A 25,131-nucleotide genomic window follows, 5' to 3' on the forward strand; every position below is an offset into this window, starting at 1 on the left:
TAATTTATTTTTATCTGAGGCATAATTTTTCATGTCATGTTTTTGCCAAAGTCAATATAACTTGAGCCAAACTCTATTCCCGGTCCTGCATTTATACCCTCCTCCTCTTGGCTACTTACCTAGATGTGTCTTTTCTAGCTGGGAAAGTAAACAAATGAGTCTGGTTCATCAAAATAATCTGTACCAAAATTCACTATCAAGTTTAGGACTCTACTCATGCACATGAGAAAGGCTTTTGCATATAACTAAGGGCTGGTCTACACTAACCCCCCCACTTCGGACTAAGGTACGCAAATTCAGCTACGTTAATAACGTAGCTGAATTCGAAGTACCTTAGTCCGAAGTTACCGCGGTCCAGACGCGGCAGGAAGGCTCCCCCGTCGATGCTGCGTACTCCGCTCGCCGAGCTGGAGTACCAGCGTCGACGGCGAGCACTTCCGGGATCGATCCGGGGCACTTCCGGGATCGATTTATCGCGTCTTAACCAGACGCGATAAATCGAACTCAGAAAACCGATTGCTTACATCCGGACCCGGATGTAAGTGAAGACGTACCCAAAGGGAGGCAAGACCTTCTGTGAAAGAAAGTCTGCAGATTTCACTTTTGATGCAAAATAAAACTCTTCCTGAAAGTATCAGGATTGTAAGGTATCAAAGTAACAATTTTTTTTACATAAGTAGGTAGCATGTACATATGATCATGTGGAATGTGAACATTTGCACCTTATACACAAAAACAGACAAACCAAGAGATCCCTTGTACTCACAGGCAACGTTCAATATGAGCAAGTATCAACAGTGATCCATTCCTGTATTAGTACAACACTACAGTCTCAGTAGGAATTTTCCATTTGTATCAGGTTAGCCCATCACAATAAAGAAGTTAAAAGGAATACAGCAAAATGGATAGTCTAAAAACATCACTTAGCCTTTGCTATAAAGAACAGAAGTTCAACATACTGTGCCAGTTTACATAGCTCATTCATTTTAAATAAATGGATCATTATTGTTTTGGATAATTCAGAAACTGATCCAAACTACTTTTAAAGGAACCTCTTTCATTACTCCTAAAATCAATATGTAATGCAAAATAACAAGTGCCTGTATGTGTTTAGTGGGGAACCAGGTAAAAGCAAGAGTACAAAATGTATATATATGAGAGGTGCCATACACCTCTGGGGAGCAGAGTCTAGAGGAAAGGGGTCATATTTTAACCAACAACAAGTTTACATAACAGTTCTTATAATAATTCAATTTCTACATGCTCATAACTTTCCAGTCATTCACATCTTGGGCTAAAGCTTGATTGACAAATTGTGCTTGAAGATTAATTATTTTTGAAAATTGAAGCAAAATCTTTAGTCTCTATTGAATTCTTGGAGAGTGAATCAAACCCATGTTTCCCATAGTACAATAGACAAATAGAAATAATGTTGGGTGAACTATGTTTCCATCTAAATATTTCTTATGTGCCTATAGCTCTGGTAGCTGTATGCTTTGAACAAGGCTAGAGCAAATAAGACCAATATGGGCTTGATGCAGAAATTATTGGCCTGTGTTATGCCGGAGGTAATACTAGGTGATGAGAATTATTGATTCCTTTTTGCCTTAAAATCCATGGAACATGGATAAAGTTTCAAACTTTGCAGATATAGTTTTCATGGAGTGGTTGGTTGGTTGTGTGGCAGGGGGAAGAGTTAAAAAGATAGAGCTCTAAGCAATTGATTTTTTTTTTTTAAATGCTCAGTAGCATCCAAGGTATTTCACCCAGCTTAATGAAACCATATTATGTTTGTAATGGAATGCACATTCTTTCCAACTGACCTGGGCAGAGAAAAGGGCTACTGCTCTGGAGTGGACAGTTTGCATGAGAGAGGTGGGGGTGTCAATGAAACACAAAGCAACATTCTCCAGAACATAGTTAATGTCAGGAAAAGGAGACGTTAGCAGGTTTGAAAAAGACCAAGGACTTCTGTGTTTTGTAAAACTATAGTCTACAAGAGGAAGATTTTTATTTGAAAAAGTTAAGTTTCTTTCATTCCCTTTGCAAATATATAGCTGTCAATGTAAAGGCAGCTGCTGCCTTCTTAGGCTGGATTTGCAGAAAATTATCTCCAGCCAAACAATAGCAGCAATAATGGTTTGAATTAACAGTTCTACCACCCTATTTCCATAAATCAGGACTGAACTTCAAAACCTAATGAGCCCCTTTATTCTACATGCACTGGGAGGTTCCCCCGACCTGGGGGTGGGGGGAAGAAAAATGAAGATATTAAATATGAACAGACTGTAAATATGGCTTCAAGACAGTGGCCAAAATTTTCAGAAGTAGGTACCTACATTTAGGCTATGTGCTTACCTTTCTGTTGTTCGGTTTAGCTGCCACCTAAGTATCCTTCTGACTGGGTTGGGTAATTTAGACCTTGAGATAAATAAATAAAAAAATTCCAGTCCTTCCACAAAAAGGAAAGTCCAACTTCTCCTCTCAGAGCTGTAAGAACAGTGCTCTCCAGTGGTCCCTCAGTTAAAGGGAAACAAAAGGAAGCTTCTTCACATCCTCTAGCAGAAGTTCAGACTCCAGGCCCCAAGAGAAGAAGCAAATATCTGATCCAGTCCTGCAAGCTCTTCTTGGTTTCTTTGTCCAGGATCTCTTCCCTCTACCAACTCCTGGGGTTAGCCCCTTTCTAGAATCCCCCATTAGCAGTTCCAGAATAGAAAAATATCCCTTTCCAGAGTTTTCTTGCTGACCCCCCTCTTTTGGGCAGTTGCAGGAACACCTCTATAGTTCCTACTAAAGACTATGAATGATCATTTCCCTCCAGGTTTGTTTCTGAACTGACAAAAAGGGAGCTTTTATATATACAGCTTCCCTTCCCAGCATTCCTTGCTGTGAGGCCTACAGCTTCCATAGTCCCTCTGGGCTACAAGACCTAGAAAGCCTTGGCTCTGGGCTGAACCCTCTAGCCTGCTTTAAAGGGCCAGCTCACCCTATTACAGCCTCCTGAATCTTTATCTAAACAAGTGGGCTGTTTTCATAAGTGGTGAGCGCTACAGCTGGCCAGAGAAAAGTCTATTTCATAGGGCCATTGCTATTTTGATGTTTGGTTTCATTCGGATTCAAAATAAAATCCTACAATTTAAAAGTTCTTCACAAAACGGAATAGGGCTCCATTTGAAAGTTTGGGGTTATAGTAGAACGCTGATTTAACACTTAACTATGGAACATTATCTCAACTACTGGTGCATTAAAGTATGAGAATGGGCTAAATCCCAAATCTGACCCTGTATCTGAACAGATGTAATAAATTTGGGGTTCTGGATCCAGATCCAAACTGTTTTGACTTGGTTCTTCCTCTGGTAACAGATGAGTTGAAAGTTATAGTGGCAAACTCATGGAGTCAGACTTTAAGGCCATAAGGGACCATCATGATCATCTAGTCTGACCTCCTGCATATTGCAGTCCACAGAACCTCACCTCCCACTCCTGTAATAGACCCCTAACCTCTGGCTGAGTTACTGAAGTCCTCAAATCATGATTTAAAGACTTCAAGTTACAAAGAACCCACCATTTACACTAGTTTAAACCTGCAACTGACCACACCCCATGCTGCAGAGGATGATGCAAAACCTCCAGCATCTCTGCCAATCTCATCTGAGGGAAAATTCCTTCTCAACCCCAAATATGGCAAACAGTTAGACCCTAAGCACGTGGGCAGCTGGACACCCAGGAAAGAATTCTCTGTATAACTCAGAGCCTTCCCCATTTAGTGTCCCATCACAGACTGTTGGAGACATTTGCTGCTAGCAGTCGCAGATTGTCTACAATGCCATTGTAGGCAGTCCTATCATACCATCCCCTCCATAAACTTATCAAGCTCAGTCTTGAAGCCAGTTAGGGTTTTTTGCCCCCATTTCTCCCCTTGGAAGGCTGTTACAGAATGTCACTACTCTGATGGTTAGAAACCTTTGTCTAATTTCAAGCCTGAACTTGTTGGCCAGTTTATATCCATTTATTCTTGTGTCCATGTTGGTGCTTAACTTAAATAACTCTTCTCTCTCTCCCTGATATTTATAGAGAGCAATCATATCTCTCCTTAGCCTCCTTTTGATTAGGCTAAACAGACAAGCTCTTTGAGTCACCTTTCATAAGGTAGGTTTTTCCATTCCTCTGATCGTCCTCGTAGCCCATTTCTGTACTTGTTCCAGTTTGAATTAATCTTTCTTAAACATGGGAGACCAAAACCTGCACACAGTATTCCAGATGAGGTTTCATGCTTTGAAGGTTAAAAATTAAGAGTGAAAAAGTCATTTAAAAAAGCAGAAAGGCAATAGTTCAAAGTGTTTCCGTTCAAATTCTCAAAAATAAACACTGAAGATTTTACATAGGTTTAATTGTAGTTCTACATGTAATTACTTATTTCATGCATACAACATTAAATTTTCAATGGGCTCTTTTTCAGGGGGCAAAATTTATAACTGTATTTCATGCCTGCAAAATTAATTCCAGGCACAAATATGAATACGTGTGCTTCTAAGTGCTTGATTGTACTCACATCTAGGAATTTGCACTTGCAGCTTAACTTTAGAAGCAATTTTTACAAGGCAAATTGGGCCCAGAAAAAAGGACACTGCAGTGTCAAAAATTTGGCCCACAATTCATATTAGGTTGATGTAACGAAGTGCCCTGCCATCCAAGCAAACCCCCTCGTGGAATAGAACGGCAATGCAACAGCTCTGCTTCAGCTTTCTCTCATGGTCTTCATCCCACTTCACTGTAAGTGTGGCTTAAACCTCTGGCCAAGCCACTTGAAGGGGGGAGGGGGAGAGCGAGAGAGAGAACACACACAACCCCTTCTGGAGTAACAGAGGCCCTTATTCCAAATCCAACAGAAGACCAAGGCTGAAGAGTCTTCAGCCCAGCCAGGCTCGATTTTCCTGGGCTTCAATCAAACCCACAATCCTGTCCTATCCTCCTACCAAGGGATCCATGCAGCTCCTGGCCCCATGCAGGATTCTGGCCTCACAGAGAAACAGCCTGTTTTCCTTCCTGCCTGAGAGGACAGCTACTGGGCTTCCCTCCTTTTAAGTCCACATCCCAGGCCTAATGCCCTGCACAGGTTTAGTTTAGGATAAAGTGTCCTGCTCTTTAACCCCTTTGTCTCTGGTGTGGGGTTTATACACTCTGTCAAAGAGAAATTCAGTTCTGTGTGGAGGTCCATCAGAAGGTCTATGGCACCACTTAAGTACCATTTAAACTCTACTTTGATTTATATTTTAGCATATGTCTTGAGTGGCAATTAATCCCTAAAATGTGGATTAAAATGGATCTAAGGGATTCATAGACTTTCTGCTGGATCTCTGTATGTGTATTAATTTTCCCCCTGGAATATGTATAATTTAGAGCATAATCCTGCACCCTCTGCCATCAATGATAAACTTCAACTAACTTCAGTGGTTGTAGGATCATTCCTTTAGAAACCTAAAGTTAAATCCTGGCTCCACTGAAGTCAGTGGCAAAACAGTTATTGGTCAATGGATCCAAGATTTCACCCTTCATTTGAAAATTGTGCCCTTTAAGCCAGTCATGTCCCAGGCAAATGGGTTGTGTTTAGCAACCTGATAAAATAGATATAAAACTGCACAAAGTAGATTTTCCACATGTAAAATAATTATGGGATCTTTTCATCAGAAATATTATGCGGCATTTGTGCCCTTTATGCGTATTCAACAAAATCAGTGGTAAGCAAACTCCATGGGAGTCCTTGGCAGAAAGCCCCAGAGGAGTGGAGACTATGCTTTAGTATCTCTCTTCACCCCGCTACAGTATTACCTCTAATTAATCAGAACTAGAAGGAAAGGATAGCAGTGGCATATCCCCAAATTTATAAACTTGGTTTAATATTCCTGTCCAGGAATTCTGCCCTTTACTAACAAACTAAATGCTCCTACATGGTGCCTTGCCTGTTCACACTCATGCCCATCTGTTAAGATGGCTTTGTGCCTGCTCACAAGGTGGTATGCCAATTTCATTAGGTCAGAGATGCCAAGCTAAGATCGCTTTAGATGGACAGCCTGACTAACACTGCCATGCTCATGTTTTCCAAAACAAGCCCTCTTCAAACTGATCTCATGCACTGAATATTATGTGGCAAAATTAAACTACCTGAAGAATAGAGAAAGGGGATACACAGGTTTGGGGCCATTTGTGCTTCAAAAAAGGTTTCTTGGAAACACAATGTTTGGGATACAAGGTATTGGAATATTTACCATAGGAACTCTGAAAGCAAACATTTGGCAGCATGTCAATAGTTGCATCAGGCAACTCTGAAGCAATAGTATTAGTCCAAGCTCTTCAGGGCAGAGAGAGAGAGAGAGAGAGAGAGAGAGTTATTTGTTTATGAAGTACGTAGTACATGCTTTTTTTGCTAATTAATAAACAATAGTACTAATAAGTAGATCATGTTATGCAGAAGAGAGTCATGGTGACCACACGAAAACTCAATCTGGTTTTATGTACCTATCAAGAATACTTGGGCCAAATTATGGTTTCATGTGAAAACCACAAAAAGCAGACACTTTTTCATGGTTCTTCACAAAATTCCATGTTACACATCAATGTTGGGGTTTGATTCAAAGATAAACCTCAGAGTGGGAGGGGTGAACTACCGGAGTCTACATTTAAAAAAAAAAAAAAAAATGTGTAGGTAAACCCGCCTCCCTAACTGAAGGTAGGAGGACATCTCAGTCCTGGCACTTCCTTCTGTCGAGGACTTGCAATGGGGAGATGGATCTGTGGTATTTATTTGAAATGAACCCAGGTAAACTAAAGACACCACACCAACATTTTATGTGACCAACCACAAGACTGAGACGGGCAGGGGGAGAAGGGATGGGGAAGGGATGGAGAAAAAATATACAATTTTTGGTGTCGCTAGAACACCCCAATATAGACAGGAGTGTTCACTATTAGAATATATAAATAGCCCTGGCTGAGAGTATAACAATAGCTCTGCTTCTGCTATCACAAAAGCAAGCCAATAAAGACATTTTGAGATCTCAGACAATAAATCACTGTCAGCATGCAAGGCCATGTTTTCTTGGTGTAAACAGCAAGTATAGTCTACTGATTCTGCCCCCAGCCCCTCCTGAAAAACATGTATTTTAATACTCTGAGAACTAGTAAAAAGGAGAATTTTAGGGCAAAGGAGCAGCAGGACATCAAACAAATAACTTTACATATCTTGGTCACTAATTTGAATCTAGGTTAGGAAAGTGGTGTCTGAAAGTTACCACCATTAAATGGCTTATTTAAAACCTTTTCATGGCTTTAGTGGAGTTCATATTGCATCACTACATCACAAAAACCACCACCACCACACTTGGTTCTAGCTGACAATTTAGGATGTCTCAGCAGAGGTGCCAGGGACTGAACAGGCATGTGGAATAAACTATTCCAAGTGGTCTCACCAGTTCTGAGTTGAGGTGAGCGGTCAGGCAACCCTAAAGAGCGCGATACTGCAGTTTCCACTGCTATATTCTGTTGATAACTAGATAACTTCAGCCTTTTGGCCTGTCACTCAAGTTCCTTCCACAAGTAGTTAAATCACAGACAAAGGAAGGACAATAACATTTATAAAACTTTAACTAGATATATCTTCCACAGGTCACTAGGAAGGGAGATGTGGTGGTAACATACTAAGACACTGCTGAATACACATTTAGGTAGGTAAATCAGCTGCAATGAGAGTCACAAAGCTATGGTTCACTTAGCATATACAACACAACAGGGAAGAAATTGAAATGCAGATTTTTTTAATCACCATAAGAAAGATATACTACATTATCAGAAATAGCTAATAATTTCCTGCTAAAAAAAGGACATCTCCATATAAGTTTGGAGGATGACTTCAGAAATGGAATCTCAGACTGTGGCATTAAGTCACTAAATAAAAGATAGACAGTAATGCAAAGTGGACATATTGAAGAAGTCCCATCCACACCCATAACCGTGTAAATGCAGTCCTCTGCACCAATAGAGTGCCTAATGTATTAACATGGCACCACTTCCACACCACATCATGCCAATAAAGTTACTGAAAATAAAACTAATTTACCTGCCTGTTTCACTGGCTGTAAGTGGGCTCCATGAAAAGGACCAGATTTTGGCTGCTATGTAAAGTGGGGGAAACAGTGCAAGGAACTTCCTCTTTGTAACTGGGTCAAGAGACATTCCTTAGGGTAGTGACTGCTTCCTGCTGTTACCCCAGAGGGAATAGCCAATCCAAAGGATATGGGGAGGGGTCATAGACTCACCTGTTCCACACTCAAGTAGTGCAGCACATGCAGTGTCCCTGAGTTCGATACAGGCTCAATGCCTAATGGGGGCCTGTGCCATAAACAGACAGTCTGAGCCAAAATGTATAAGTAGTTGAGGACTATAGGCTAGGGCTATCTTGGAACCCTGGCGACTGCCAGAATATATTCTGAGTGTGTTCAGGAAAATTATCCACGGGAAACTTGGTCACATACTGAGCCTCACATGTCTCATTTCTGCAAATCTCTGCTTTCTTACATGACATGAGTGAACATAGAAACATAGCCATACAAAATAGTATGGATCATATAAGTATCATGACAGGCAAAACAGTGATCGTATGATAATACAAATCTGAGACTGAGAAGAAACTGAAAAGATCACATCCTTAAAAGGAAATGCCTCTTTAAAAAATCCCATATAGATTATAAAGCAAAGGAAAGTATGAGCACATGTGGGCCTGTTGCAAGAATAAAGTAAAAGCGAATTATCATTTCCTCTTTACCATCATTGCAGCCTTCAGATGCACATGTAGCTGCTACTGACTTAAAATTAAATTGACCAGTTGATCTCAAGGACTAAGACATGGAGGAGCATGTAAGAGAATCAGTCCGAAAAGCAGAATGCACACTTTAGTGTTTCTTTTCGTTCATGTTCTGTTTACGCTCTCTCTCCTCCCTCTCCCCGCTCTTATATAAAATTATTCTTATTTGTTTGTATTACTGTTGGGCCTAGAGCCCTTCACTCAGCTCAAGACTCCCATTGTGCTAGCAGCATACAAAAATTCAATAAGAGACAGTCCCTACCCAAAACAGCTTACAGTTTATGGGAAGGGAAACAGAGGCATAGGAAGAGAAGTGATTTGCCGAGGGTCACATAGCATTTCAGTGGCAGAGCCATGAATAGAACTGATGAGTCCTAGTTTAGTACCCTATCCACCATTGCTTCTTTATGTACTGCGATGTTTTAAATCCTGTTCAGCAAGTTGTTCTGCATTACTTTATTAAAATCACATGTTATTTTGGAACTTTGTTTTGCCAATATCCCCAGTTGCTTAGACTGGCACTCTTAAGTATATTTGAAAACCAATAAAATAAAATACCACCAAAAAACATAATACTCTAGAAATCCACTCCCTTCTGTAATTACAGTTTAACATCTAACATACTTCGTGCTTCACATTCAGCAAACTTTGATACAGTACTTAGATTGAAATTATGGTGCACCAGAGTAACATACATTTGCTAGCAATGAACATGGAAAATAATTTCTCTTTTATAATTAGGGGATGTCTGCAGGATGGAGGTGCTATTTGTATGTCATTATAGAATATGCCTGCCTTATGTCAGGCAATCAGTTTGACATGTGGAGTTAACTGTAGGTTATCCAGGCCTAGGACATGTAGTTGGTCTCCATTTTCTCTACTGTACCACAGTAAGTCAAAGTGCAAGTGTTTCCTAGACATGTTATACACAGGGAAATGGTTTGCTAGTAAAGACTGTTTGGGATTTGTTAATCTTAATATTTTTCTCAGCAAAACCAGAGACATTCTTTATTCACATGAATAACTGACCACAGACTTTAAAAATCAAAATAACAAGAGAGGCTCAAAATTGCTGCTGCTGTGAAATAGTGGAGAAATACTTGGGTGTTTTTAATTTTAATATCTCTGGCATATTTCTGGATAAGATATTAGTAAAATACACTGTGTGCACAAAGTTTGGAGAGCAGCATCTTTTAATTGAGTGACTCCAACAGTAATTATTAGTTTCTTGGTTGTGAATTAACAATTTACTAATGGCTATCAGAAGAGGATGATTAAATTATCTCGCCAAGATGTGTTAGATCTGAGAAATTAGTATTAATTATCCAATAATTTGTTGATTACTATTATTGATCAGTATCACATGACAACATTTTTTATGTACCACTTTGCCTTGTGATTGGTCGTCAATTTTTGTTTGACAGAATCACATACTTGGAGAAGTTAGGGCGAGATCCACAAAGGTACTTAGGGCCTAAGTCATGTTTTTAGGCACAACTGATCCACAAAACTCCTGCTTGGCTGCCACCTAATCCTGTAGGTGCCTAAACTCATTTGGCACCTCAGTTTTTGTCATAAAGTTTTCCTGGGCACCTATGTTTTGGTCCTTTAGCATGCACACTGCAGACTCACTCTAGGAGTCCATGCATCTATCTCCTGCCTATGTTCCAGAGTGATTCACAAACCAGGGAAAACAGGTATTCAGCCACTTACATAGTGTGCCAGGGCCAATCTGGTAGGCATGCTTAGAGACTGCCTACTGGATTGGGCCCCTTAGGCAAATTCACACAAAAGAGGACAATGACCCGCCTTATAACCTTTGAACTAGCAGATAGGGTAATCACCGAGGCTGTGTGAGACCCCCAGTTTAAGTCCCCCTCCACCAGAGGGGAAGAAGGGACTTGAACGGGGATCTGTCAACTCTCAAGTGAGTGCGCCAACTATTAGACTATGAACAGTCCTATATGAGGCTCCCTTAATCTCTCCTATCAAGGTTGTTCCACTTTAATTAAATATTAATTGGGCTAGTGGAAGAATTAGGGTAAGGCACCCACCTGAGAGGCTGCAGATTCCCTGTTCAAATCCTTTCTCCCACATCCTGGGTGAGTACCCTATCTGCAAGTCTCCTCACCCCCCGGAGTCGTCTCTTTTCTGATCACAAGCAGAGATAGGCATCTATCGCCATGAGAGGGGAGGGGCTTAGCTCCTCTGGTCAGCATTTCCCAATGGCTAGCATTCTGGCTTTGTGGATCGCAGTCTAAGATGCCTAAATCTCCCCATTCATTACATAGGAGCCTAGGCATCTAATTCAGGCTCTGTGGATTCCAATGTTGTTCCTGTGATTTTTCTAGGCACCGCAATGCCCAGCATAATAATGTCTAAGTCCCTTTGGTATATCTGAGCCTTAGAGATCAAAAGGCCAGTTAGGTCACCTACTCTATCCCCTGCCATCCACAGGTTCTTGCACTCTTTACAAGTAATGCATTAGCTTAGACAACATTTTCTATTCCAAGACAATACATTTCAGTCACAGAGAAAGTAGTGCTTTCGACTCCATTCCTCTCCCTCAGTTGTTCAGATCAACAAAAAATAAGTTTAAATCATGTGCCAGGGTTTCTTTTTACATAACCCAGGCACAGTTTAGGTTTTCCTTCCCTACAGTAATTCCCATTGATTTCAATAAAATACTAGTAAAAACACAGCTGGTCAATCCCTGGCTCTTATAGCACTGAATTCAGCCAACAAGTCAATTATGAATTCAGCAAATGTTCCAGCCACTTTAGGCCACTGGGAATTTTTGAGCTCCAATATTCCACTGGGGCCAAATTTCCAAAAGTGGCTTCAGAAGTGTAGTAGTCTCTCTTGGGAAATGATGGAAGAACTGCTTGGGACATTTAAAACTAGAAACATAACAGTAGTCATTATACAACAGGGAACCATCGTCACAGGTGCAGGGAGATATGGACAAGTGAACCTAGTAGGTCTTATTTATTGCTAATTTCTATGACTGTATCAAAACCTGAACATGAAAAACTGGCTTTCATTCCACATTTATGCATGCAGATGGGCTTCATGTGCCCAAGTGAAGTAATTACACATGCAAATAATAAACTAGATATGTAATTATCCAGATTGTAGGAGTAAATATGGGCCTTGCACATTGACCTGGGTATTTTGTGCATGTAATGTTAGGGGAACCTCTTGAAAACTTGCCCCACAGCATATAAACAAACTTACTATGATTATGTGGTATGGGCAAAAGGTCAAGAAATGCAACCATGGGAATCATAATTGAGGAATTACTATAAGCTCAATAAAAGATATCTCCTCACTCACCTTTCCTCACCCAGCTACAACAACACTGCAAACTGTAAGCATGTAGCTGACCAGGCCATGGGCATTCATGCCTAGTAATGGAAGCAAGAGTCAATTAGAGCTGGGTCCCAGGCCGGTAGAGTCCAGGAAACAAGCCAAGGGTCAGTACCAGAAGGACAGAAGCCAAATGCCAAATCCAGGGGGTAAATTAGAGTCATAAGCCAGAGGCAGAGCCAGGGATCAGTACCAGAGAGACAGGAGCTGAATACCAGAACCAGAGGGTCAACCAGTCATAAGGCAGAGACAGGGATCAGTACCAGAGAGACAGGAGCTGAATACCAGAACCAGAGGGTCAACCAGTCATAAGCCAGAGGCAGAGACAGGGATCAAAGCCAGAAGTCTGAAGCCACAGGGGAGCAGGAACTGGAAGCAGGCTGGAACAAAGTAGGAATAGCAACTGAAACAAAGGCATGGTACACATTGAGCAGCCACTGAGCTGTTGTCGGGGCCAGGCTTATAAGCATGGCTGTTGGTTTAGCAGCCCATCAAGGGCTGTGGCCACTCTGTCACTTCCAAGGCAGTACAGCTGGACTCATTAGTTGCCTAGCAGCATAGTTAGTCAGGGAGCAGGCCAGCAGCTGGTCCAGCTGGTCTGGCCTCTGACAAAGCACAAGTGACAGTCATCAGAATAACTTCTTTACTCCTTGGCATAAATTGTGTTTCTTTCCTTGGGTTAGATTAGAAAGACAAGGCAATACATACCCATTGTCATTAAGTTCAGATGTCAGAAGACTATTGTCCAATTAGCACTCCCATATTGCAATGTCATTCTAACCTAGAATGCTGCATATAATATGAAGGTCCATTCTTTCACCTGGGTAGATAAAACATTTTCTCCTCCATGCACACAAAAGAAGATCCTCAGCAGGATCTTTTCTCTTTCTTATAGTACAGAGAGAAACCTTTTCAAGCCAGAAGGAAGGAAAGCATGGACTCATGCACCCAGGCCATTGTACTTCACACTTAGAGTGTATTCATTTCTCAGACAGTTTTTTGAAAGTATGGTTACTGTAATTTTACCTGTTTTCCATGAGAGATGAAGGTAAAAAAAAAAGCAGAGAACAGTTTGCTGCTATGATGAGGACACGAAAGGGAAAGAAAAGGAATTGTAGCAGCTAAGTAGAGGTACTCAGAGCCTGGTATTCTTCCTGTAAAATGGAGGTACAGAAAGAATATCTCAGGGACTTTGCTGCAGACACTCTGCAATCAGAGTTCCAGCCTGCACTTCCCCCAAGTCTGCTGGATAGCTAGCACATCAAGACTGGGACTGGCTATTCCTCTCAGAACAATGGAGCACCATCAACCACAACAGACATTACTCAGGAACTGATAGAAGCAGCATTTTGTCTGGGTCCTGAACAGATACACTGGAAGGAAATATAAAAATTAATCCCTATACTGTCTTCTCTTACTAGTGAACCTACACAAGAAGACTGAATTTAGCCCATTGTTTTGGGGCATCATGCTGGTGGGAGATGGAGCATAGATATCCCTCATTTGGAGAAGAATGTAGAGATTTTGCTACAACTCCCTACCATCACTACCACCCTTTCAGCTCTCCCAGTGGTAGGAATGTTGTAAGTGCTTGTGTAGACAAGGTTCAGGTCAGCCACCTGCATTTTAAGCGATCACATTTAACTGTTCAGAGCAGATCTACATGGTGTGGTGCTTAAAATGCTGGTGGCTACAGGCACCTTGTCTACAGTAGTTCTGTGGCCAGTGTAACCACTGGTGGAGCTGAAATGATGGTAGCAATTGGGTGGATATTTAACAAAAATATCGTATTATAGACAAAGCCATAGAGTAAGCCCAAAAGATTTTGACCTTTAATTGAAAGAGATCATTCAACTGGTCAAATTAGTGCAGAATACTGGAGTATTTTTGATGATACTTTGTATTGTCCATAAGTAGGACTGGTTCTTATTCAATCTTTTGCATTATATAAATAAATATGTGGGTTTTACTTTTCTGTAGTGGTGCAGTATAGTGGTTTAATTTAAACTGGAAAACGGGAAGAGACCAGGTTATAATCCAATCCAATATTTGTTTTTTAAATGAACAATATTCTACAGCAGTGGTTCCCAGACTTGTTCCGCCGCTTGTGCAGGGAAAGCCCCTGGTGGTCCGGGCCAGGTTGTTTACCTGCCGCATCTGCAGGTTCGGCCGATCACGGCTCCCAGTGGCCGCGATTTGCTGCTCCAGGCCAATGGGAGCTGCTGGAAGTGGCCATTGGCCTGGAGCAGCGAACCGTGCTGCCGCTTCCAGCAGCTCCCATTGGCCTGGAGCAGCGAACCGCGGCCACTGGGAGCCACGATCGGCTGACCCTGCGGATGCAGCAGGTAAACAACCCAGTCCGGCCCACCAGGGGCATTCCCTGCACAAGCGGCGGAACAAGTTTGGGAACCACTGTTCTACAGAAAGATCTCTTCAAAGTATAATTAGAATCTGGCAGAGCAATCTGAAAAGTATCACACTTTGCCACCCTCAAGCCATTGGCACAGGGGAGGGGAGAAGTAGGATGTTCCAAGGAGATAATAATCAGTTATAAAGACATCCACACCTCGCCATATTGGTAAAAGCAGAATTCAGATCCTCTGTCCATTGGTCTCCATGTTGAAAAGAGTAGCAGTATCATAATGCAGGCTGCCCTTGAATGCCCCCTAGTGGTCAGGTGTGGTGCCACTGGTCAGGCCTGCCTTGATTTCCCTTCACCTGGGATATGGATAAGTCCAAGCAGGCTTCAGATATTAAGGAGCACTGTCTTCGGAGGGTCTTATTTATTTAATAGAAAGGTTACCACAAAGCATAAACAAAACCTTCATCCCAGTGTAAGCGGGGAAATGGTCCCGCTATTGTGGGGAACTTTCCTGGCTTCTGCACTACACCGGTGAAGTGGGCTAGCGAAAGGATCTGAGTCCTTGCTCCCACTCCCTTTACCCAGAGGCCTCCCTGCCCTTGAGGGCTCCCCTTCCACTCTCCTGTCTGGCAGAGTCCTCGTAACCCCAACAAGGCTGGGTCCAGGATTCCTGGGGGGCTCAACCCCCAACCCCGCTGTGGTCACCTAGGACAGGGGCTAGGGTGTCCCCACTCCGGGGTACTCTCTCTGCACTGGGCACCTCCCTGACCCACTGATTATTCCATACAATTTAAAGCAAATACAAGTTGTTTAATTAACAATTAATCTAAAAAAAAGAATAAGGAAAAATGGGAGAGGTTAAAGGAAAACACATCACCCCGCTCTGTGGCAGGGAACATCACAAACAGTGTCTCTGGACATCAGGGCACTTCGCAGTCTGTTCCTTGTAGGTCCCAGATTTCCTTCTCAGGCCCCAGCTGTGCTGCAGGTATGCTGCGGGTTGGACACTTGCAATGGTGGTGGCCACACACCTCCGGGCTTTGAGTGGTGGGACCCTTCTTCCCAGCGTCAGCCCCCCGTCAGGTTAAGGTCCCCCTCCCGATCTGGCCTGCAAGGGCCCTTGGCTAGGGGTGTCTTTCTGTGCTGGGCCCTTTGCCCAAGGTCCCCCCTTGGCTGGCCCCACTTGCTCACCACACCTGGCTCTGTGGCTGCAGCTCTGGCCCCTCTGGATCTGGCACGGTTCTGCTCTCCAGCTCAGCTTGGGCCCCTGCTTTCTCCTTAGCTCGGCCCCACTCAGTCTGACCCAGGCAATTCCAACTCACACGGAGGACGGGACCCACCCTGGCCTCCTGTCATGCTGATTAGCCCGCCCGCCCTGTCAATCAGGCTGACTTGGAGCATTGGCCTCTCGCCATTGTTTCTGGGGACTGTCACTCTCAGGGTCCTGATTTCCCATCGACCCCTCCCCTTTTAGTGCTGGGAGCTAGCCAACCAAAACACCCCCACTGAATGTTAATAAGGGGCAACAGTCCCCTTACACCAGCTTCCTATCTGAGAGACTGAATCAGACCCTGTCCATATGATCCCACCTGAGTCCACTACTAGCTTCCATACAAGCTCTTCACCTGGATACTCTCAGCTCAGGGCTCTGCCCTTGGAGTCAAGTTTCCTGCTGCTACCTGGATAGAGTTCTCCTCCAGAGTGGGATTCCTGGAGGTCTGTCAAGGGCAGCTCTTCCCCAGGGCAGCTTGTTGTCCCTAGAAGACGAGGCTTCTTGTCATTGTTTGGGGCCTCCCCCAGCTGAGGCCAGGTACTCCTGGATGTCTTCCAATTGCATCTCTCCCTCTAGAATTCTCCCATCTCCAGGATCATCTCTTCCAAGCTCCCTGATCTGGTAGGTTCCCCAGAAAGCTCTCTATCTCCAATAGCACATCTTCTGCTTAGCTTCTCTGGGAGCTCCCCTCCTCAGGAGTTTCCTATCTCCTGAAGAATACCTCCTTTAACCGAGCTTGGGTGACCTTTATTAGGTCCAAACTTTTGTCTACTAATTAACCCTTAACTAGCCACCTGCACAGTCGGTTATCCCCAGGTAGGCCTTCAGAATCCAGTCAGGGGAAGACTGGGGCCTTGATTCTCAGTAACAGGCTAGTCATACTGCGATAAGCAGTCAGACGCACTCATTGCCGGAAACAATGTCAGTCAGATGCTCTCCATACAGTCCTCAGTTAAGGGACAGAGACAATTAGACTTACCTATCTCATATTGAAGGAATGACAATCAAACTCTCTTCGTCACCAGCCTGAAGGAAGATTTGAATTTAGCTTTGGGGAAAGCAAAAGCAATAGGACTAAGGTCTTGCAAAAATAAAACTTAACACATAGCCACCTCAGTCTCTCTCTAAATAAAATGAATGGGCTTTACATTGTGCCCCTGCAGCTCATGAGTCCTGGGTTTGGCAGTCCACATAGGGCCTAGATAATTCCAGAGAAAGGGGCCCTGAACTGAGAAAGACCTGCCACTAGCTTCAGAGAGTTATACACTATGACCTGGTGGCAGCAGCATTCCAACTGACCTTGTCTGCTTGAGAAATTAGGTGAGAGGCAATCTCTCCATTAATCTGGATTCAGATCATTTAGATTTTACGAAACAGGAAATCAGTGCAGAGATTTGAAGACCTGTGAAGTAGGGAGGCGGATTCATTCTGAACCAAAAAAAAAAAAAAAAAAAAATTCTGGATGGTCTTCAAGGGTATTCCAAAGTAGAATGCATTACAGTACTTACAATAATAAAGCTGACTACAGAATTATAATGGTTTCTTTGTTCAATGCCAAGAAGTCTCCTTGTGCTTTTAACAATTCATTTAAAAATATGTTTAAAATGCAATCCCGAACTTTTTAAAAAATCCACAGTTCCTCTGCTTTAGATGGCAAAAAAAGGTTAATTTAATAAAATGATGCCAAATCTCCAAAAAGTGTGGTAGTTCTCTAATATACTGGCTTAGTGAATGCATATTGCAGACATCAGCTAGAGGGATTCTGCTCAGCCCAAGTATTTGCCATTACCTCAGCAGCTGGTAGGTGACCTGAAAAGAGGATAAAAGCCCTACTATTGCTCTCAGGCAATAGAGATTCACCTTTAGTTCAGATGATAGAAACCTGTGAATTTTAGAACTGTGAGTTCTACTTCCATGGTGCTTGTACAATATGCAGTTAGACAAGTATATATAGTTTTCTTATGTTCATGTCTGAAATGGCTATCGCTGGATCCAACAGAAACAAATATAGATCACAATTGACCTGACGTGGAATAACAAGCATTTAAACCTTTATAAATATGTTGCCAATTCAAAGGTGTTTGAATACAACTGTTTGGGAAGTAGTGTTTAAATATATTTATGCCAGGAATAATTCTGACATTCACAGCCAGTTTCTCTTTATTTTCTTTTTCCCGAGTCAATTTAATGTTTGGAAAAGATGCTGGTACTGAAAACCAAAGTTGTCTATTTTTCTAAAAACAGGAATGAAGTGAGCAGTGGCAGTGCAAGCTTCCCCAATGTGCATTAGCATCTTTCCAGAAGTGAGAAACTAAGTCAGTATCCATGCCCATTCAGAATCATGGGTTTCTCTATTGGGACTGCTAAAAAAGGTATCAATGAGTGCCAATTGTAATGTTCACTTTTATGATGTGCACTAAACTGGACTGAGCTCAACAATCTACTTCACAAAGGTAACCTAACAGCCTCCAGATAGTCAACCTCCCAATTGATACCAACCAGAGCTGGATTCATGCCAGTTTACCTAGAGGTGAAAGGCTCTGTATCCCACTGGCAGTCTCCTAACTAAACCATTCCCCAAAACCTGCTTTTCTGACCTCACAACACTAACAGAGAGCACTATGGAGGCTCACTAATTTTTCTTGAAAAGATTTTGTCAATGACCCTCATTTGCTTCAAATTTATTTTTGGGCCTTGATATCCTATTCAATAAGTTGTAGGATGAATTTATTTAAGTATGCAGGACAAATGAACATGTCCCACATTTTAATCAAGTTATTGTAAAGATGATCCTCCCTAAGTAACAAATAGCAAAAAATACAGATAAAGAAATTCTCCCCTTTGCTGATCTGTGAAGGAATGACTAGGGATCCCGTTCAGTATGCAGAAGTAGAAACTAGAAACACTATAAAAAGAAAAAATGGTGTTAGATCTGTACACTGAACAATATCTGGGTCAAACACAGACTATGTTTGCCAAAAGCTTCTCCCATAGCCAGATTCATGCATAGAAGAGTAATGGTCAGGATCATGTATTTGTTCTGTTGCCCTGGACAGGAACAGAGATCTATCATACCGAGAGGTTGTATGTATGGGTTTTCAAAAATGGCAGACTCAGGCTGTATGTGTATAATATATTTAGTAATTAATTTTTCCTAAGAACCTAGGAATTGTCATCCCTGATGAGATCAGTGACCTGTCTAGTCTGTCTAATACCCTAGCAGTGGGCAGTACCTGATTTTTCAAAAGAAGATGAAAACTGCCATAAAGCACTAAGCCAGTGTATTCAGCACTGGGAATGGGGAAAGGTTTTTGACTCCCACCTTACAAACTGAAGCATGAGGTTTGATTACCCTGACCATTATCTGAGCTTGCAGAGCTACATATTTTAATAATAGTCATAAAATTACCCAGTCCTTTATTAAATTCAGCCACAGCATTTGTCTCAATGACACCCTGTGGTAGTGAATTCCACTGACTGAACATGTATTGTGTAAAGAAGGATTTCATTTTATTTGTTCAAAGTATTGGCCTTTAATTTAATCATGTGTCCCCTTGCTCTTGTATTGTATAGTTAGTTGTATTCTGGTTGATCTTTTTATAATTTGGAAATCTCAAATTCATTTACTTATATTTGTTAATATGGTCATTTAAAATGGTTGAAAGTAGCAGAGGCATTGTAGATCTTTAGTAAAATTCATACAAATATTTTATTAAAATAATTAACTAACAATGTTCAGTACATGTTTGTCTTTAGGAGCACTGGAGCAACTGAATGGATTGGAAATTTGAAACATATGCAAGCCAAATTCATAAACAAAACCAGACCAAGTCAAGCTATGCACTGTATAATAATACATCACTCACACTGTTTGCTATATATTTGCAGACATGTTGTTAGGTGCATTTATTACAAAAGTTAGATGCCTATTTGGAAGTTTTCACTTCTGTGAGCTTGTGATACTTTCTGTAGAACAGGAACCATAAATCATACTGTACTGGTCTGAAAGCCATGTACCTCCAGATAACTAGCACTTGTCATTAGATTGCCTAAAACAGAGGATTAGCCAAAATACAGAAGGAGAGGAAACACACACTGTTTATATTGAGTATTTTGGTCAACAACTCAAATAAATTACAGGAAATATAGGTATGACATTTCTTAAAAGTGATAGATCAAGAAGAGTAGAAAGAAATATATCATAGGATATTTCTGTAGATACAGAAAACAGTTCAATGAAACAATGTTTTAAATCTATAGATTATGTACTGCAGATAAAAATTAGAAATGTTAAATCATTAAAGCTTTTCAGCATTGCTTTAAGCAATTGAAGGAGACACAGATGGTATTATACATGTTTAGAACTATCTATTTTTTTTACTAGATAAATATTCGGGGTTGTAACTATAACACTCTTCACACTTACCATACATTGCATGAGCTATTTCCCAGTCCTTTTTCATATGGGACAGGTTTTAAATAAAATAGAAATTCCTCTTGCTTCTTACAGATTGGAGTTGATTAAATATTCCACTGATAAAGGGTAAGCAAATGTCAGATTCGATATAATAAAAAGAGAAATGAGAGTTCATACAAGCAGCAAAGCAAACAATCCATTTTCATACTTTATTAGAAACATTTATTGCCATAATGACTGCATTACACTAAGCAAGCAGGTGGAAAGGTGCTCTGTGCAAGTTATTCTCAAATATCTTTATTTTGAGGATTTTATATCTCTAATATTTAGACAGATGTTTTATTCCCTATAATATAGTCAGGGTATGAAATGCTGTAATTTCAGTTACTACATAAGGATCAAAATTGTACTTGAAGATCATGGCCTGTCATTGTGATTTCAACAATAATGGTAGACCATTAAATGCTCAATTTTTCTGCTTTGACTTTATATTCCCAATGGTGGGTTGCTTTAGATAGAGGCGGTAGAGCAATGTGTGCGTTGGCAAGTACTCTGCCCAAATTTGCGGAACACATTGCAAGTGCAGTTCTCAATTATTTTGCTCCTTCTACAATTTTATAAATACTCAAGTCTTATCCAAAGCCTAAATAAAAATTATGGAGATGGCCAGTTTTTCCTGTTAAAATCTATACCACTGTTGAACAGCTGCGGAAGATTATCTTGAAAAACAGTGGGAATTGCAACTAATTGGATCTACATTCCAAAAGACAGCAGAGCCACATTTTTAACTATAAGACTTCCCATTTCAGAGCTTGCCTTTCTCTTAATTTACCAGATCAGGAAATAAATTTAGCAAATAATTTAACAAAAGATTTCATTGTTCTTTAATTTAATTTTAAAAAGTGAAACCTATTTTAAATACTTAGCACCCAGTCCTGCATGTCTTGTACAGCCTAGACATAAACATTTCTATTTTATTCAAACATAAAAGTTTCTCTTAAGGTCAGTGGGAGCTTTGGCTGCATTTCCAATACGGAACAAACCCATTATCTTTAGGATTTGTCACCCAGATTATATAGCGAATACATTTTATTTTCAGAGTCTTTTAGTTCCTCCAAAATGGTGAAAAGCGTATCAGTTACTGGGATTTTGGTTTGAGTTTTTTTTGTTTGGTTGGTATGTGTATATGCATACATACATATCTTCCTGGAAAATTTATTGCTGAATCCCCTCGTTTCATTAACTAAGATCATTAAGACATTAGTTCCTCTCTAACTGGCAGTGTTCCAAAACCAGAATATACACAATGTCTAGGACAGTTTCATTTTGTAATCTGCATGATACAGTATATTAATTTTCAGGATTTATCACAAGAAAAGTGAAGTCATACTAAGTACAATAGGTGTAACTATTTTCTGCGTGGAAAATATGTAAAGAGCAGCAGAAGCAGTTTTGGGCTAATAATCGTCTATAAGGATATAAGCTTGGCAAGTGTCACTTAGGGACAGAAAAGGACAGTAATCTTGAAAAGGTCTTTGCCGTTCCTTAGGCTTAAGTGGATTGATGAGAAGCAGGAAGCTTAAAGCTAAGACATATATGCAGTAATACCAATAATTATTTATTTATATATTCGTTTATATCACCCTGTATCCATCTACAACCATGGTGACAGTATTGTGTAATTCTGTAAAAATAACCAATAATCTTTGCATCAATTCCGTACGGTCACTACTGTCCACTGCCATAAAGTCACCTTGCCTTGGTTTAAAGTACGTTAATAAAAAGCTTTGCCCTGTGATTTCCAGCTCCCCAAATAAGGATACTCATTAGGGTGACCAGATGTCCCGTTATTAAAGGGACAGTCCTGTATTTAAGCCCTCCTGCAGGTGTCCTGACTTTTTCTTAAAAGTGGGCAAATTGTCCTGTATTTTCTGTCTCCCCCTGATCAGTACTGGTGCGTCCTTCTGCTGGCTGGATCCCTGCTCGCCAGCCGCCCGCCCACCAGCAGTGAGTGGGAGGGTCCAGTGTACAACGATGGGGGTGGGTGTGCAAGGCTGGTGGTGGGGCAAAGCTGCAGTGCGTGGGGCTGGCCACTCCCCCTGCTGGTCCGTCAGCACAGCCCCCGCTGCATGACAGCTCTCAGCCAGCAGGGCTTTGCCCCTGGCCCGTTTCTGGCCAGCGCTGGCTGCACACTGCGGCCGCCAGTGAGTGCGGGCAGCTGCCAGGCAGCGGCTGGTTATGTGTCACCTCTGCTGCCCACCCATTGGCCCCTTAGATGCTCCCTGCTTTGCCCCTTCATCCCCCCCCAACCCCGCTGCTCTCCCATGTCCCCCCCAGTGGGCCGCATCCCACTCCCAGGAGCTGTGCGGAGAACCAGCTCCCGATCGGAGCGCTCAGCTCAGTTTGGCCAGCAGGCTCCTTCCTTCCCCCACTGCCTCTGTCTGGGCCAGCGCCCCGGGAAAGCCCAAGACCCTCCAGCCCGGGGCGCTGGTCAGGAGAAGCAAAGCACTGCGTGTGCCAAAGCCCCGCACAGCACTGGCACAGGGAAGCCTCTCCACCCCTCAGCTAAGCTCTGGAGTGGTGCGGGGAAAAGCGATTTCCAGCCTGTTCGCAGCCTGACCCTGCAGGCTCCATAGCAGCCCCCTGGACAGGGGCTTAGCACCCTCTTCACCTGCCCCCCCACTGCACTGGGTCCTGCCCCCAGGCAACGCAGGGCTGCTCCGTCCCCTAGGCACCCTCCACTGCTGAGCCACCTCTTTGGCCGGGTTCGCTGAAGCCCCTGCAGTCACATTCCCTGGGCCCTGGTGCACAGTGCATCCTTTGGGCCTAACCCCTTTCTGCCAGCACTGTAGCCGGGGGACAGGAGGCGACTGGGTTATGTCGGTGGTCAGCAGCAGCCTGGAGGTGTTAGCTGGAGGTGTTAGTGTGGGCAGGAAGGAACAAGCTGCTTCCAGCCACACGGGGGTGGAGGGGCGGGCGGGGGAAGAGATGAGCTCTGCAAAGACACGGGCCAGGTCATCCCTTCCCTTCCCCCTCCTCCCCTGTGTCTGGAAGCAGCTCCCGTCTCTCCCCTCTCGCACAGTGCCAAAAGGCTGCTGCTGGCCATGTTTTGGTGTGAACCCTGGCAGAAATCTGGGGAGGGGGAGCATGTGACCCTGCATACCCCCCCCACCACCACATTGCCTTGGGAACATGCCCCCCCACCTGTACCAGGAGTGGCAGGTCGATCCCAGGGGCCCAGCCAGGCATGGAGGGTCGGCTTGGTCGGTTACCCCCACTCTGTGAGTGGTTTACAGGCATGTGTGCATGTCACCTCTCCCCATGTGAACCCTAAACCTTTAAAGATAAGAAGGTAAATAAAAAGAATCCAACTACACAGTATTTCTTTTTAACAGGGGCTCAGTCAAGTTGATATTAATTTGAACCTTTGTACTGCATAGTTCTGATTGATTGCCATTGAATTCGCTTGAGTACAAGTAATTTTACCAGCATAGGGAAATATGGTCATCCCTAATACTTATGGGTCTGCCAGATGAAGGTTGTTTCATAGATGAAGGATGTACTCAAACAGGAATATTCTGCCACAGCCCTGAAGAACAGTAAATGAAAACTTTGGCCTAGAGATCGTTACCTCCTGCTCCAACTGCTTTGTGCTGCTCCATTAGGACAAAGGAGCTGAAAAGTCAGCAGATACAGCCAGCTGGTTATTTTTGGAGTATGCTGGTGGCATTCCCTTAGTCCTCTAGTGGCAGAGGGCTGGCACAGCAAGCCCTAAAGCCACCTCTCTTCCTGGCTCTGGCATGTCAGGGCCCTAGCTAGAGTTCTACTGTACTTTGATGATTTCTCAGCCATGGAACAGCTCCTGGAGGACTGTTGCAAATGGTTCAGTTTAGTGCACCATAAGGCTGTTTGGAATTGGGCTGGGAACTGAGCAAACCCTGACAATCCCCAATACAAGGGTGGATTGAGGAAAGATGGCATAAAGCCATCTTTGGCCCCTCTCCTCAGTGGTGACAAGCACTGCTTTAACACAACTAACGATCTAGCCCTCTAACTCATCACAGTAACTGTGAAAATACTAAGAAACATAATACCTAGAGTTAATTTTTACTATGGAGTCCCTACTTCTGTCAAACAGCCATCCCCACCTCCACTCAATCTGAGACAGATCTTACAGGGGACACAAAGGCAGCAGAGCAGGTCTAACAATCAGTAAGACTGAAGACTTGTGAGACTGAAACAACAGCATAATAGCATAAGCAGTGGGGTAACCGGAGAAAAATACTCTTCCTAATACCTCATGGGGAAAATGTGTGGAAGTCCACATAATTTCTATATATGTTTCTTTGTCAACTCTAAACATATGCCAGTCTCATGTTTATCCTGTAATGTTGTGCGGGGATCTGTTGCATTTCCTGTTTTCCAAAAACTTTTTTAACATGAGATATATGAGTGTGTATGTAGTTAAGCCCCGTGACTGTGTTAATTGTTTTCATTCCCACACTGCTAAATACGCATAATGTTTCCCCTTGGGAATGAAACCAGTTAAAGAATAATATTTCTGTGGTTTTCATTAGCTCTTCTTAGTTGTTTGTGTCCTATCCCCATCCAACTTCTGCCCCTGTTCCAAGGTATCAATTGGTCTTTGATTTTTCATTGGTAACAATTGTTACTCAGACAACTCCTCTTTTATCACCTCTTCCAGATATCATATGCCTGATTCTCCTCTCACTTTCCCCCATGTAAATCAGAACTTCATTGAAAAATGAGTTACACTGGTGTTAATGGAAAATCCGAGCCATCATCTTTGAAGTCCAGCAAAAGGGAGGCAGATTACGTTGTGTACACAAAGA

This window comes from Emys orbicularis, chromosome 7 (assembly GCF_028017835.1).
Source record: "Emys orbicularis isolate rEmyOrb1 chromosome 7, rEmyOrb1.hap1, whole genome shotgun sequence".
Taxonomy (NCBI): Eukaryota; Metazoa; Chordata; order Testudines; family Emydidae; genus Emys; species Emys orbicularis.